General features: G+C 35.4%; 1 long non-coding RNA gene across 3 annotated transcripts; it reads right to left on the reverse strand.

Annotated features, from left to right (window-relative positions):
- Positions 1–625: 625 nt before the first annotated feature.
- On the reverse strand, positions 626–13,868 carry LOC124417829. 3 transcript variants are annotated; one of them, XR_006938779.1, is made up of 4 exons: positions 13,829–13,868; positions 12,914–12,966; positions 9,097–9,159; positions 626–3,326 (listed from the first exon to the last, which is right to left on the reverse strand). It is a non-coding gene; the product is annotated as an uncharacterized LOC124417829 (long non-coding RNA). The 3 variants fall into 3 exon arrangements; XR_006938780.1 differs by lacking the exon at positions 12,914–12,966; XR_006938781.1 differs by lacking the exon at positions 9,097–9,159.

Raw genomic sequence — 13,868 nt, forward strand, 5'->3', positions numbered from 1 at the left:
TGTGGTCTTGGTAGCTGAAAGAATATTCCATAGCACAGAATATAAATACTATGCTCCCACACTAGCAAAGAAAACAGTAGCAGTAACAACATATAGAATAAGGTTATAGTATTTCTCCAGTATTTACAAATTTAACTGTGCTCTCACTGTTTGTCTTTTATCAAGTTACCCAGTGAGCAGATTTGAGTTTTTTTAAACAGAAGTTCCCTTAGAGAATATAGAAAAACAAAATATTTGGCTTATATCTTAAATGAATTTCATTTCAGAGAACAAAGTCAAAATGACTAATACATTTATAGTCTGATAAGCAGCTATGTTTACAGATGTATTTATTTAAGGAAAGTAGAACATAACAGTTACAAAGGTTACCATAGAACAGGTATCTTCAGGGGGGTTTGGAACATGAGGTGAATGAAAATTCTCCCCATCTCAAAGAAGAATGACATCACTCTCCCTAAATATGAAATATAAGTCTTTTCTTAACACCTAGATCTGAACACACAAATCCAAGTATTGCACATGTTCATAACCTGTCTTTTTCCCAAAGCACTAGAACTCTATGAATGTTTTACTGGTTTGTGGGCTGTTCCAGTAGCACAGATGAAGCAATTAGACTTCAGTCTCCATAATGCCACTGAAAATCTTACTTCCTGTCTTGGTTTTTTTTTTTTTTTTTTCCCCCAGATTCTTTAAATTAGTTTTTGATCTCAGCTATCATTACATTAGTTGCTGACCTTAGCTAGAATAGCAGCTGTTCCTTATTACACCAGTTATCATTATAAAAGCAACCTCTAAGTCTGACTTGTCAGTAAGATCATGATATGATAAAGATAAACAGAGCAGAAAAAAAAAATAAGAAAGCATGTAAAAATTGGTGGAAATAAATTATTCTCATATTTCTTATTGCCATTACTATACTTCATAGATGATCCCAGAGTACCTAGGCACATCAGTCTGCAAACAATCTTATTCATATCCTGCAAGGTACCTCATTACACAAAATAGCATTTTACCTTACCTCGATTTCTCAAAATCCTTTTGAATGCATTGTCTGTTAATGGCTAAATCCATCATTTCAGATAATGAGCCTTTCAGGCACAAACATCTGATAGCGTTTACTGTCAAAAAACTTAAACACGTTCAAACTATTTCTTTTTACAGAACACAAAGATGAAGTGATGACATGTTTAGGAAATACTTCTTTCCATTATACAGATAGAACTATTATTTATTTATTATTTATAAACCACTTTGACAGAGAGCAAAGTGTTTCAGTATTCAGAGTTACATAAGGACGTGTAGATAGATCTTTATTTTTATATCAAACAATATAGATCTGTAATTATCATAAACTTTTCAGCATCTGAGTAGGTGAGTAAACCACTTTATCGCTAATAAGAGTTCCACCCACAAACCATTATACTACTAGTTCACTCTTCTTATCTACAATGAAAGCAGATGATTTCTTTAGAAATATTCTTATATCTTACACACTGTCTTTTCTAATACCACTAAGTGCTACAAGATTCTGCATTTGTGTTTCTTGAACTTTGTGAAGTTCCTATCAGCCAGTTTATTGAGCCTTCTCCAAAAGTCATTCTGAATGATACTCCTACCTTCTAGCACATCTACTGCCCCTCCCAGTTTGTTATTCAACCTCAAATTTGTTAAGGCTTCATGAAGTCCCATTATTCAGATTATTTATGAATATATTAGACAGGATTGGTCTTAGTAGCAGCCTTGAGAATGCCACTCACAGTTAGCTAGCAGCTGGAATTTATACCGCCAATGATAAATCTTTGAGCCTGATGTTTCAGCCAGCCAATTTTTCACCCAATGTACCAAGCCATCTTTCAAATTTTGCTGCAAGGTTATAACTGCAAAAAGCATCACTGATGCTGGGATAAACACCACCACCTCGTCCCTAGAATTAGTCATGTTGCAATCAAATAGGTCAGGCAGACGTTCCCATTTCTAAATCCTTGCTGCTTCTTCCCAAGAAGAAAAAAGTTCATCCTGTAAAGAGTGGTGAGGTATGAGGTACTGGAACAGTCTGCTAAGTGTAATGGTGGAGTCACCATCCCTGGAGGTGTTCAAGAAAAAATTAGATGGGACACTGAGAAAAGGGACATGGTTTAGCAAGCATGGTGGTGATGGGTTGATGGCAGGATTAGATGGTCTTAGAGGTCCTTTCCAACCTTCTAACCTTCAATCATGATTCTAATGTTTCAATCATTTTCTTTTCTGTGCATGGACATAATTTTCAGAAGAAATTACTCCATGATCTTTCCACAGACTGGCAGGAGGCTAATCAGCCTGCAGTTCCCCCATCTACTTCAGGGCATTCTAAGTCCCAGTCTTCAGGAATATCCTCTGATGTCTTTTCTGAAAATAACATAACAACAACATTGACCAACTTCAACTCAAATGCATTAATTTTTTTTATACTTATACTATTATCTATCGGATCTTTGTTGTAATTGTGTATAGTTTAACAGTTAGAGATCTCCACACAATCTTCTTTGACCAAACCATCTACACATCTCTTCAAGGGTTTCTTTATGTCAACCATGAAATGTCCACTTCAACAACAACAACAAAAAAGCATAATACCATTTTTCACAGCACAGTTGTTTCTCTAATGCTGTTTTAAAATCATTTGCCAAATACAACGGCACTTATACATACAACATGAAATTCTATATGTATTCATGTATGAATACATATGAATGTGTGAATATACATATATGAATACACATACATGAATAATATGTATTCATATTGTTCATATTCATATTGGCCAATATATTAGTTAGAAAATGTGAGAACCAAGAGCAGATTTGTAATAGATAACATTTTCTAATTTGGTATCTACAAGAAGTCTACTCTAAAGGAGTAGAGAACACCTTACAGTCTTCTGCACAGTTTTCATGATACACAGAGATACTGGATTTAAATAACAATTTAATCACCTAAAGACAGACTTAAATGGCTGATATTTAGACAAGAGTCTCACAGATTGATCATAAACTATACTTCTGTACTGAAGATGTTCACAGGACTGGACTGATATTTATATTCATTTTTATTAAAGCATAGTAGATGGCTTGCAGCAACAAAAACAGCTAGTTAAAATATTAGGCAAACACGAATAAGCATGCTTATAATATTGACATTGCATTCCACAACTTTAATCAGAATTAATTTCATTTGTAATTATAGTATTTTTAATGTAAAGGATTATATTTCGAATCTATAAGGCAGTTCAGCTAATTTGTGAATATCTTGCAACTTCAGTTTCTTCTGGTTGAGAATATCTTCTCTATCTACAAAACAAATGTTAGAGCATAGAAATGTTAGTAAATAGTCCCCTACAGTAAAACAAAACTTATAATTACTTTTTTGAAACTGATATAATCACATACAATAGAAGGAGATTTTTCTGTATGAAACAAACTTGCAATATCTTTTGAGAGCAATTTTCTTCTTAGATTCTTCACAGAGCATAAAAGTACAGAGAAGCAAAAAACAAACTGGTTCTGATCAGTCACACTTAACCCATTGCTATTTTATTTTGAGACCAGAGGTCAAAAACTTTTCTGCAACTTGCTGATGGTTTTTGTTGTTCTTTTTTTTAAAAAAAGAAAACTTCATTTCCTGATTAACTGAAATTGCCTGTTTTGGTGATATTTTTCCTTATATTTCTTCCTATAGCATTGGAAGAGAAGCTTTATAAACATCAAGTGTAAGACTCTATAATAAATATGTTGTGCTTTTAGATAGACTGGTTCTTCTCATTTATGTTTAAGGTAACAATATGAACACTCAAGTTATATGGAAAAGTTGTATTATTTCTTTGATAAATCAAAGTAAATAAATCATCAATAAATCATCAGTACTCATTCATATGAAGAAATATGCTGAAACAGGATGATCCCAAATCAGTCACCCACTTACAATAGCAAACAATAGAATAGAATGGTGAGCAGTCTGAAATTCTGGCTTTTAAAATGCACAGCTTCTCTATGATAGGTTGAATGAAAGTCTCATCCTATGAAATTCAAGTTTTCACTTCTACAGCTGCACCACTTAGATTTATATGTTTCTATCAAAAAACTCCTATTTCCAGAGAAAACAACAGTGTAGGGGAAAATAGCCTCACACAGCTGTGTGCTGCCTGTTTGTACACACCCTTTCTCTATTTCCTCATCAATTCTCATTTTGCCTTTGAGAGTTTAAGAAATCCCAGATGCCCATTGAAGAGAATTTAATGTGCCCAGATGAATCCAAGTTAATGTAGCCACCTCAATTGATTTCCTTGGGCCCCTCTACAGATGAACAAACAGGACAAAATTTTTTCTACTCAAGCATGCAACAAGGTGGTCACACTCGTCTGTTTTGTGCAGTCACTGCAAGTCTTTCCTGTATATCCAGGTATCATTTTGCTAATTTTTGTCACCTGTATTTTGCCAGTGATGGCAAAAAAGATGTTTAGGATGAGCAGACTAAACTCTGTATTCATGAGAAACTGGGTAAATTTTAAAAACGAGTGATTTCCCAGTCTAATGCTCCGATTTTAGAATGTGAAAATTTATAAACTTTCCACATATCATCTTCAACTTTAACTGATTTTTCACTTCTTATCTTGTCTCTATTTTCAAGTAGCTCTATGTTACAGAGAGGTGAACCTTCATTATCTCCTTAAAACCTTGTGCATTATAGCATACTAAGATTGAATAATGTATGCTTACTACTCCTGAAATTAGCATATCCTTCTGTATAGAGATATCTTTCCACTGTGGATAGCCCCACGATAGACTGTCTTATCTCTGCTTTTCTACTGTGAATTCACCAGTCTCTGTACTGTGCAAAGCCTGAAAATGAGAGATAAGACAGTAAAAAAAAGACTTAGAAGGGTCATTTTGTTTTATTTGAGTTACACAATTTATTTTGTCACCTACTTTTTATTTGTGCAGTTCAATCTATGAATTCCTGCTGTTAAGACTGTGTAAAGGATGAAAAGATTATATTCTGTGAAAAAGAGAAAAATACAAGAACTAAAGGGAAAAGTGCACAAAGCCCTTTCATGGAGAAGAATTTTTGGAGTATCAGGTGACAAAGAAAATTTAGAGTTTTATTTTTTTATTTTTTATTTTTTTAATCTCCTTAGTCTAACTTTTCTCACTTCGGAGAGATGCTTTGCTGTCAAGACTAACTTCTTCAAAGCAACAATTCCTTCCAGCTTGATCAGTAGCAAGACTGGCTACAGAGAGTGTCACTAAAGTAACATAACATTCTCTGATGACAGGAATCTGAACACTTAACATATATTCTAACATCAGTCTTACATCACAGAACCAATCACCAAGCTGAGAAGACCATCCTGGGGATAACATAGACCAATTCCCCTGCACAAATGACAGTCATCTACAGGATGCTGCACAGAACCCATGTTCAGTCATTTTTTTTAAAAAATATCTCCAAAGATGGAGACTCCACAGCCTCTCTAGTTTACTTGTTTCAGTATTAAGTCATCCACACAATAGAAGAGTATTTTTATGTTTTAACATAAATTCCTGCAACTCATTTCACATCTATCATCTCTTTCCTGTCTTCTCCAGCCTGAACAGTCCCTTCTCTTTCAGTTTGTCTTACGCTCCAGACTCAAACTTTTCTGTGGACCTCTGGTGGACTCAATCCATTATGCCCATGACTCCCATTTACTGGGGAATCCAGAAGCAGACCCATTGCTCCAAATTCCAAATTATCACCAAGGCTGAATAAGGTGGAAGAACCTTCTCCCTTAACCTGCTGACAAAACTCCTCCTTTTGCAATCCAGAAGGATATTAGTCTTCTTTGCCCTGAGGAGACATTTCTAGTTCAAAGTCAACTTGATATCCATCAGCATCCCCAGAACCCGCTTTCCAGTCAGTGAGAACACAGCCTGGAGTTACGCATCCCTAGGGGCAGGACTTGGCACTTCCCTTTGCTAAATATCATGAAGTTTTTCCTGACTTTTTGTCCATCCTGTCAAGGTTTCTCCAAATGGCAGAATTGAACTTCATCTGTAAACTTAACAAGGCTGAGTTCTTATCACTCTTTTTCTTTTTGCCCTCCACATCTTTCACTGGATTCAAGTCCTGGGGGGATTTAGCTTTTCAAATTCCATTCACCGTTATACTTTTATCCCATGTAAGATTACTGCCAGAGAAACCAGCTAGATCTTTCAGCAGAACCTGTATTCAAGTAGAATTTGTTTCTCTAAAACAGATTGAAGTTGGAATGATAATCTAATAAGAAGTGATATAACAAAGTAAATTATGTTAATTTAGTTACCACAGTATAGAGAACCTTCTACCAGTATTAATTATGACAAGAACATGCAATAAGCACAAACTTTTGTGGCTCAAACTTTCATTAACATTTTCTCCTAAATTTTCTCATTAAAACAGACCATCATCATAGTAAATTTGTCATAGGTCTTTGGTCATAGCTGAAAGACATAAAGAACTGCCTCTCTAAGTTGCAAATTAGCAACGATTTAAAAATAAGAACAGGAAACCTTGAAGTCTTTCTAGCCAAACTTAGGCTGTCATTAAGCATAGCCTTTTCTTCATGAGGGTGTATACTTTTTTTAAATAGACTCTAGAAATCAGTATTTCAATATCATATTTCCTCCTTTTTAATGCATAACATTCTCCATTCACCCATTCTCCCAGCTACAACAAATACTTTTAGGAGATATTGTTTGTTTTCTGTATTTCTTCCCTTTTTTGAGCTATTATTTATAAGGCTCAGGCAGTCTTATGCCATCCTATAGCCTCAACTTGAAAGTAGCTAGTGCATTATAAATGAAGCCATACCTATATTCCATTAGATGGATCACTGAAAGTCTAACACCAACGTAGTAATTAACATCGCCAAATACTGAAGTATAACATTAAATGAACAGAGAAGCACTGTTCTTTCAGAGAGCTGTTGGAGGGTGTGCAGAGGAGGGCCACAAAGATGATCAGAAGGCTGGAGCACCTCCCCTATGAAGACAGGCTGAGCAAGCTGGTCTTGCTCCGCCTGGAGAAAAGAAGGCTGTGGGGTGATTTAATTGCAGCCTTTCAGTACCTAAAGGGAGCCTATAAACAGGAGGAGTCTCAAGTCTTTGAAAGAGTAGATAACAGCAGGACAAGGGGAAATGGTTTTAAGTTGAGGGAGGGAAGATTTAGGTTGGATGTCAGGGGAAGTTGTTTACTATGAGAGTGGTAAGGTGCTGCAACAGGCCACCCAGAGAGGTTGTAGATGTCCCATCCCTGGAGGTATTCAAAGCCAGGTTGGATGGGGCCCTGGGCAGCCTGGTCTAGTATTAAATGTGGAGGTTGGTGTCCCTGCCTGTGGTGGGGGGTTGGAGATTCATGATACTTGATGTCCCTTCCAACCCTGGCCATTCTGTGATTTCAAACTGGTCTTTGTGGACCAGTAAGATATTTAAAATATTATTTACATTAAATACACCTTAAAAAAAAGGTCATAATTCTCTTTTCTTAAGGGATTTTACCATACCATTTGGAATTAAAATTTTAATGAAATGGTTTTGAAGTGGAGTGCACAAATAATGCAGCAAGTCAAAAATACATGTGCTGACAATAAAATCTCATTGATAAGACAAAGATAAATTATTTCCAGAAACAAACAAAAACACTCCACAGAAGAAATGAATTTATCAAAGAATAAATGCTGAATGGGCAACAAGAGGAAAATAGTATTTGCAGAACTGCTAGACTCTGTGGCAAGAGAAGCAATGGAGACAGAATATAGCTGTTACCATGATATTTCAATTCTAGTTCAGTGCATATAAATTTTTTCTAGCATAGACTGAAATAACATAAGTAAATGAAGGCCATTTATGTTACACTGTGTAATTTATTTTGCAGTAAATCCATTATTTCAGCTTCCAGAAATCAATATTTCTATTACTAGATATGCACAATAAGGTCTTTCCTTTGGTAAATTTACCAGGATTATTCTAACAGCTCAATAAATGAGAGGAGTATGGGTTAGGAGAAATGAATTTGACTTACCAAAAAAAAAAAACCCACAAAAACAAAAACATTGCACCCCCAGAAATCTGTTCATCATGGAATCTGAAGAGTAGATGTCATGTCCCTGGCCCTTCAAGGTTTCAAATAATCTGTAACTTATCTCTATAACTAATTGTTCTCTTCTTTGACAAGCAGAATTCACTCTGTCCATCACTTCAAATGAGTGATTTGTGTACACAGACTGTTCTGAACACATTGAGTTCTGTATTTGGTATAGTTCCAAGGATAACTGATGAGTCTGTAATATGTTCAGCTGGGCATTTGCAATGCTAAGACTAACAAGGGGTACAGGTTCATGAGCTCAATTCTACTAAAATATATTATCTTTCTAATATAAACTAAACCTTGTTCAAACAACTGATGAAATTAGTGTTACTAGGTTTGTACAAGCCAGGACAAGTAATAGAGTCACACAGGAAGTGGATAAGCATGTAACACTCTGAAGGAACCAAATATGAAATCTGAAAAAAAAAAAAACCCAGAGAAAACATTATCTTTGTCTGTTGGTTGTATGATTTTTTGTTTGTGTTTGGTCTCTTTTTTTTTTTATAGGTTTTATCTGTTTCTCTACTTGTTTGTCTGTTTTGCTATCTCTTCTAAACTCTCAAACACCCACGTTCCACAGCTGTTAAGTAGATCCTAAATACTCACAGATAACAGATGCAGAGCCCATAGGATATTGAATAAGTGTGGACTCAACTAAATTTGTACATGTTGGAACACATGAATCAGATGATGGTTTTCTACCACTGTAGTAAGACACATGAAATCTGATCAGTGAATATTCATTGTTGTGGACAGATGTTAATTGACAGTGCAAAAAGCTTTATTATATAAACTGACCTGCTGGACCTTGAGTGACTTTGAACTGACATCTGCTGTTGCGACTGTAACATATTTGATCCAGCAGGAGACCAAAGTCCACCTTATTGCACTATTCAACTGTCTCATCTGTACTGAGAGGTATACGCTTTTACCTCTTACAACTACTTTAAACCATACCTTAAATAACTTCTGCCCAATGAATAACATGCACCAATTCTTGCAGATGTGTTCTGAACCATCCTGTGAATATTTTATTTTACTCAGTCAATATATATCACATTAAATATTTAAAATAACATTAAATATTAAATGAAAGTTATCACTTATTTCCCTGCAAACATTTAATATGAATTCTATTATATTATTACAACAATACTTGGGGACATAGGAAACAGACAAAATAACACCCACTCCCACCCCAAAATAAGTAGCAAGGCCAGAATTTGATCTCTTCTTCAGTGTATTAGTATTAAAATAATGCAGAAGAGATCCACCTTGATTATTATATTTTATGATATATAATATTACCTTTTTTGTTTTTTCATTTTTAAACTCTTTGAAGAGGGAAAGAACTAAAGTTTTAAACACAAAGGTAAAGGAATTAATGTTGCTAAATTGCCTTTTATTCTGATATATTCGTCCAAGTACACTTCAGAAGCTATGAAAAAAATGAAATCTTGAATTAAATTCCAACAATAGAATGTTGTATGAGGCCCATATACTTCAGATTATAAGCCATTATTTAGATCTCTACACCCATATTTTAAATTGGGTTAGCTGGCTGGTTGTATATAATTTGTAATGAATTGATTGTTTTCTTAAAAAAAATATTTTAAAAACTTTTGGTTTTTCCTGAGAAAGTAAAGAACAACGTTTAGGTAATTACATGGAAAGCTGCCACTGGAGTTTCTGCATTCCAAGTAAGACTAATTATACTACTGGCACTAGCTGCAGTCTGGAAACAAAGCAGAGAAATTGTATCCCTGGGCGTAAAAGTCTTTCCCAGGCAATACTGCGTGATAAGGATGAGAGAAAGCGCAAGATGTACAAACTTTTTAGCTACAATCTTGGTAATCTTCCTTCCTTGCACATAGGTACTAGAATACTAGGCTTTGGCTTGAAGACTTAATTGTTTTAAAAATATATTTGCTAAAGATACATTTACTAAATCATAACAGAACAATTTGATCTCAAAAGCTGTACCTAAACTTCACTAGTGATTGCCTTCCTCAGCCTGACTTATTCCAGAATTTGCATTCTGTAATCACTTGTCTTTATTAGTCTGCTTCTTCAACTGAGATCCAGATGAAAGCACAAAATACCAGTGTAGAGTTTTCTCCTTGATTGGCTATTTCTACACAGACAGGGAAACAGCCCAGTTGCAAGCTAGTTGCAATCCTTATTGTGAGGGAAGAAATATTGTTTCTGAATAGCAACAGGATGTTAGGACACTAAAGAGGCACCTCAGAGCTCTGATACAAGATAAGTTCCGGCTTACAGAATTTTGCATGCATTTTACCCTGGGCTGGGTCATGGTAACCAAAGAACAAGTGCACACCACTAGCACTCGACAAAGTCCAAATACTGTGTGAAATGACTGAAGAATCAATTTAAGTTCAGCTGGTGCATTCCTTATGTGAAGATAGGAAGACTGACTTACATTCAGCCAAAACTTTATAATCACAAAAGTGATGCAATCTTGTATATTCCATGGGATCAGCACAGCAGTAAAGTATTCTGCGTTACTTCCAGGTTTTATTTTAAGAAAGGAAGATTTGCTTAGCTGAACTTGCTAATGCATCATTCCTTTACTGCTAAACCTAATTGAATTCAAAATAAATAAAAGGAGGAGAGCACTGAAGAAATATGAATATTGCTTTAATTAATTGCTCATTAAGATTTAACAATTCTGCTGACATTCAAAGACTTATGTACAGCAGGAATTTATTGAGTTCATAAAGACTCATCACTTACTCTCTTCTAGGGCTTATTTGTGTACTACAGCTCATAGCATGGTCACAGAAAGTGTCACCCCACATCTACTAGATGTATTTTTATTAGTTTTAAATAGTAAGTGAAAAAGCAAGTGTTTCAACGACATAGCCAGAAGCAAATAATCCCAATAATTGCAGTGTTTCAGGATGTTTGAAAGGGTTTAAAAACCCTCGTGACTCTGTAGTTGGTATTATGTCAGCAGAAAACATTCACAAAGTTCAATGAGAGTCTTTATCACACACATGCACACACGACATATCCAGTGTCACCTTGAAAATAAGTAGCAACAGAATAAGAAAATATGAGAAGGTTTTAAAATATGCATATAAAATGAAGTCAGGAAAGCAGTAGAACTACTTTTAAATCACAGCCACAGACTCTTTGAGGTGTACCTGCCCTGTTGCATCATTTTCCATTGACTAAAGTTCCTTCAGACACCTGCTCTTTTGTGATCTTATCTATGGCCATAGATGTTTCAAGATATTCTTGCATGACCTAATCCACAGGGACACTGTAAGGTACACCTGCTGCAACACAAATTTCTCTAGAGTCAGATTCTTTCAGGTGCACTTGCTCTTGAGCAGACTTAGCCACAGCCAGAGATGCTTCAGGGTGTACATGCTCCCATGTGGACTCATTCACAGGTCACAGTCACTCTGTGCCCATGAGCATGGCCGTAGCTGTTACCAAAATGTTCCAAGATACAGCAAAGTGAGACAATAAGGAGTAAAGCAAATAGCAGAAGAAACAGCAACCACTAATAAGCACTGGATTCTAAGACACGTTAACGAAAGTGAGCCCTCTTACAAACACAGGAGCCTACAGTTAGCAACTGAAAAGCTATTACACCTATAAATCAGGGTTGGCATGCTCCACACTTCAATCAGATCTGTCATTATTTCAAACTCTTTGAGTCTCACATTGGTTGATGAAAAGGACTTTCATGGTTTAAACCCAGGAGGCATCTCGGCACCACACAGCCACTTGCTCACTCTCCTCAAATCGGATGGGGGAAAGAATCAGAAAGGTACAAGCATGAGAGCTCATAGGTTGAAATAAAGACAGTTTACTAGACAAAGCAAAAGCTGCATGTGCAAACAAAACAAAACAAGGAATTCATTCACTGCTTCCCATCAGCAGACAGATATTCAGTCACTTCCAGAAAGAGAGGGACTCATCACAGCTAATGACTTCTTGGTAAGAAGAATGGCATCACTTCAAGTGCCCCCCTTCCTCCTTTTTAATCCCATTTTGGTTGTTCCACATGATGTCATATACTATGGGATATCAATTTGGTTATCTGGGGTCAGTCATCCTAGTTCTGCCCCCTCCCAGCTCCTGTTGCAACTCCTATAAAATAGAAGCATGTTACCCATTAACTGCTGATTTGGGAGGCAGAAAAAGCATTCCTTCAGACCTTTTTCTTAAGGAATGTGGTATTTTATGAAAGGCTAAGTTGCAGTGCTGTTGATAGGGTAATTCATAGCTACATGATGTCAGTGGTATTCTATCATTAAACTGGCATGATATAACATCTGAATTTGATTCTTTATCATGCTTGTATTCTTATTATCACTCTGCCCGTTAAAACTATTGAACAGCTGCTCATTACTCCTTACTTTCAGTTTTCTTCATTATTTCCTTAAAAAAAAAAATCAAATTCAAGTCTAGAGCAGACTAATTGCACACCTACTATAACATCAAAATAATTTTCAATGAATGTATGAACTTAAATATAGGACTTAAACACAGAGTGGCATTTGTTATTGTTGTACAGTACAGTTCTGAATTTCATTGTATTCTTTGATATTACTATCCTTTGCAGGAGTTCATATGAATAAGTAATCCTGAGGTCTGTAACTCCAATTAAACAGATGAAAACACAAGTGTTAATAGATGTTACATACTGGATACTGAAAAGATTCAAATAGGTTTTGTTATTATGTCCTCCATAATTTATATCTTAACCCATGAGTAATGTTGCTTCAAACTGACTTACAGCGTCATTAACGGAATGTTCATAGTGGATGAAAGCCTTCCAGTGTTGGCGACCTGAACATAAACATTGTAACAACAGCATATGACTTTTAACAAAGAGTCAGTCAATGATTGCATTCAGTTATCGCTGTAATTCCATTTATTGTCATTAAATACCCTCAGTTTATTTTATAATATTCTGCCAAACTATGTGTAATACCATATGGGGAACACCATGTGCTCCATATAATCTGCTTAAAACAGAATAAATTCCACTCATGCTAAGTTACTTTAATTAACTTCTCAGTAAGATAATTAAATTATCATTCCTGTATGTGTAGGATATTGCTTCCAGAATACAAAAGAAATTCTCACCCAGAGAAGAAGTTATCTTCAAGTACAAAATACAAATGTGTATGTACACCATAGTTTGGAAGACAGAGGAAAGTAGTTTTAGTCAGTAATAGGAAAATATACTTAATGAGATTCACAGTAAGTCCTTGTATGATAATGTACTATATCCAGAAAGAACATACTGTACAAGGCATAAACTAGAAAGAAGGTGTTGTTCATTAGAAGTTAAATAAAATCACTCAAATCCTTTGGTTCTTCCTGAAAATTAACACAACTTGGACATTCAACATTTTATTTTTCCTTTCTGAGAGACCTTAGTATGATAATTTAGTATCTCATTAAGCACCACACTCTGAGTAAGATCACAGCTCACTGATGTTCATAGACAGTACCTTAGTGCAAAACTCTGAATGATATCATATACTTCGTAATAATTCAGTAACAGAAGCAATTTTCTATGGCACAGGAGAGCACAACAGAAAACATAACAATGATAGCAAATCAGCAAGACCCCAGACTACAGTAAGAATTCACTCAAAAGCAACAGCCATAGGTACAAAAACAAGGAAAAGAAGCTGCTTACCTTCAGAAGTCCTTAACTACATAGGGATCTTCAAAAAGAC

This window comes from Gallus gallus, chromosome 3 (genome assembly GCF_016699485.2).
Source record: "Gallus gallus isolate bGalGal1 chromosome 3, bGalGal1.mat.broiler.GRCg7b, whole genome shotgun sequence".
Lineage (NCBI taxonomy): Eukaryota > Metazoa > Chordata > Aves > Galliformes > Phasianidae > Gallus > Gallus gallus.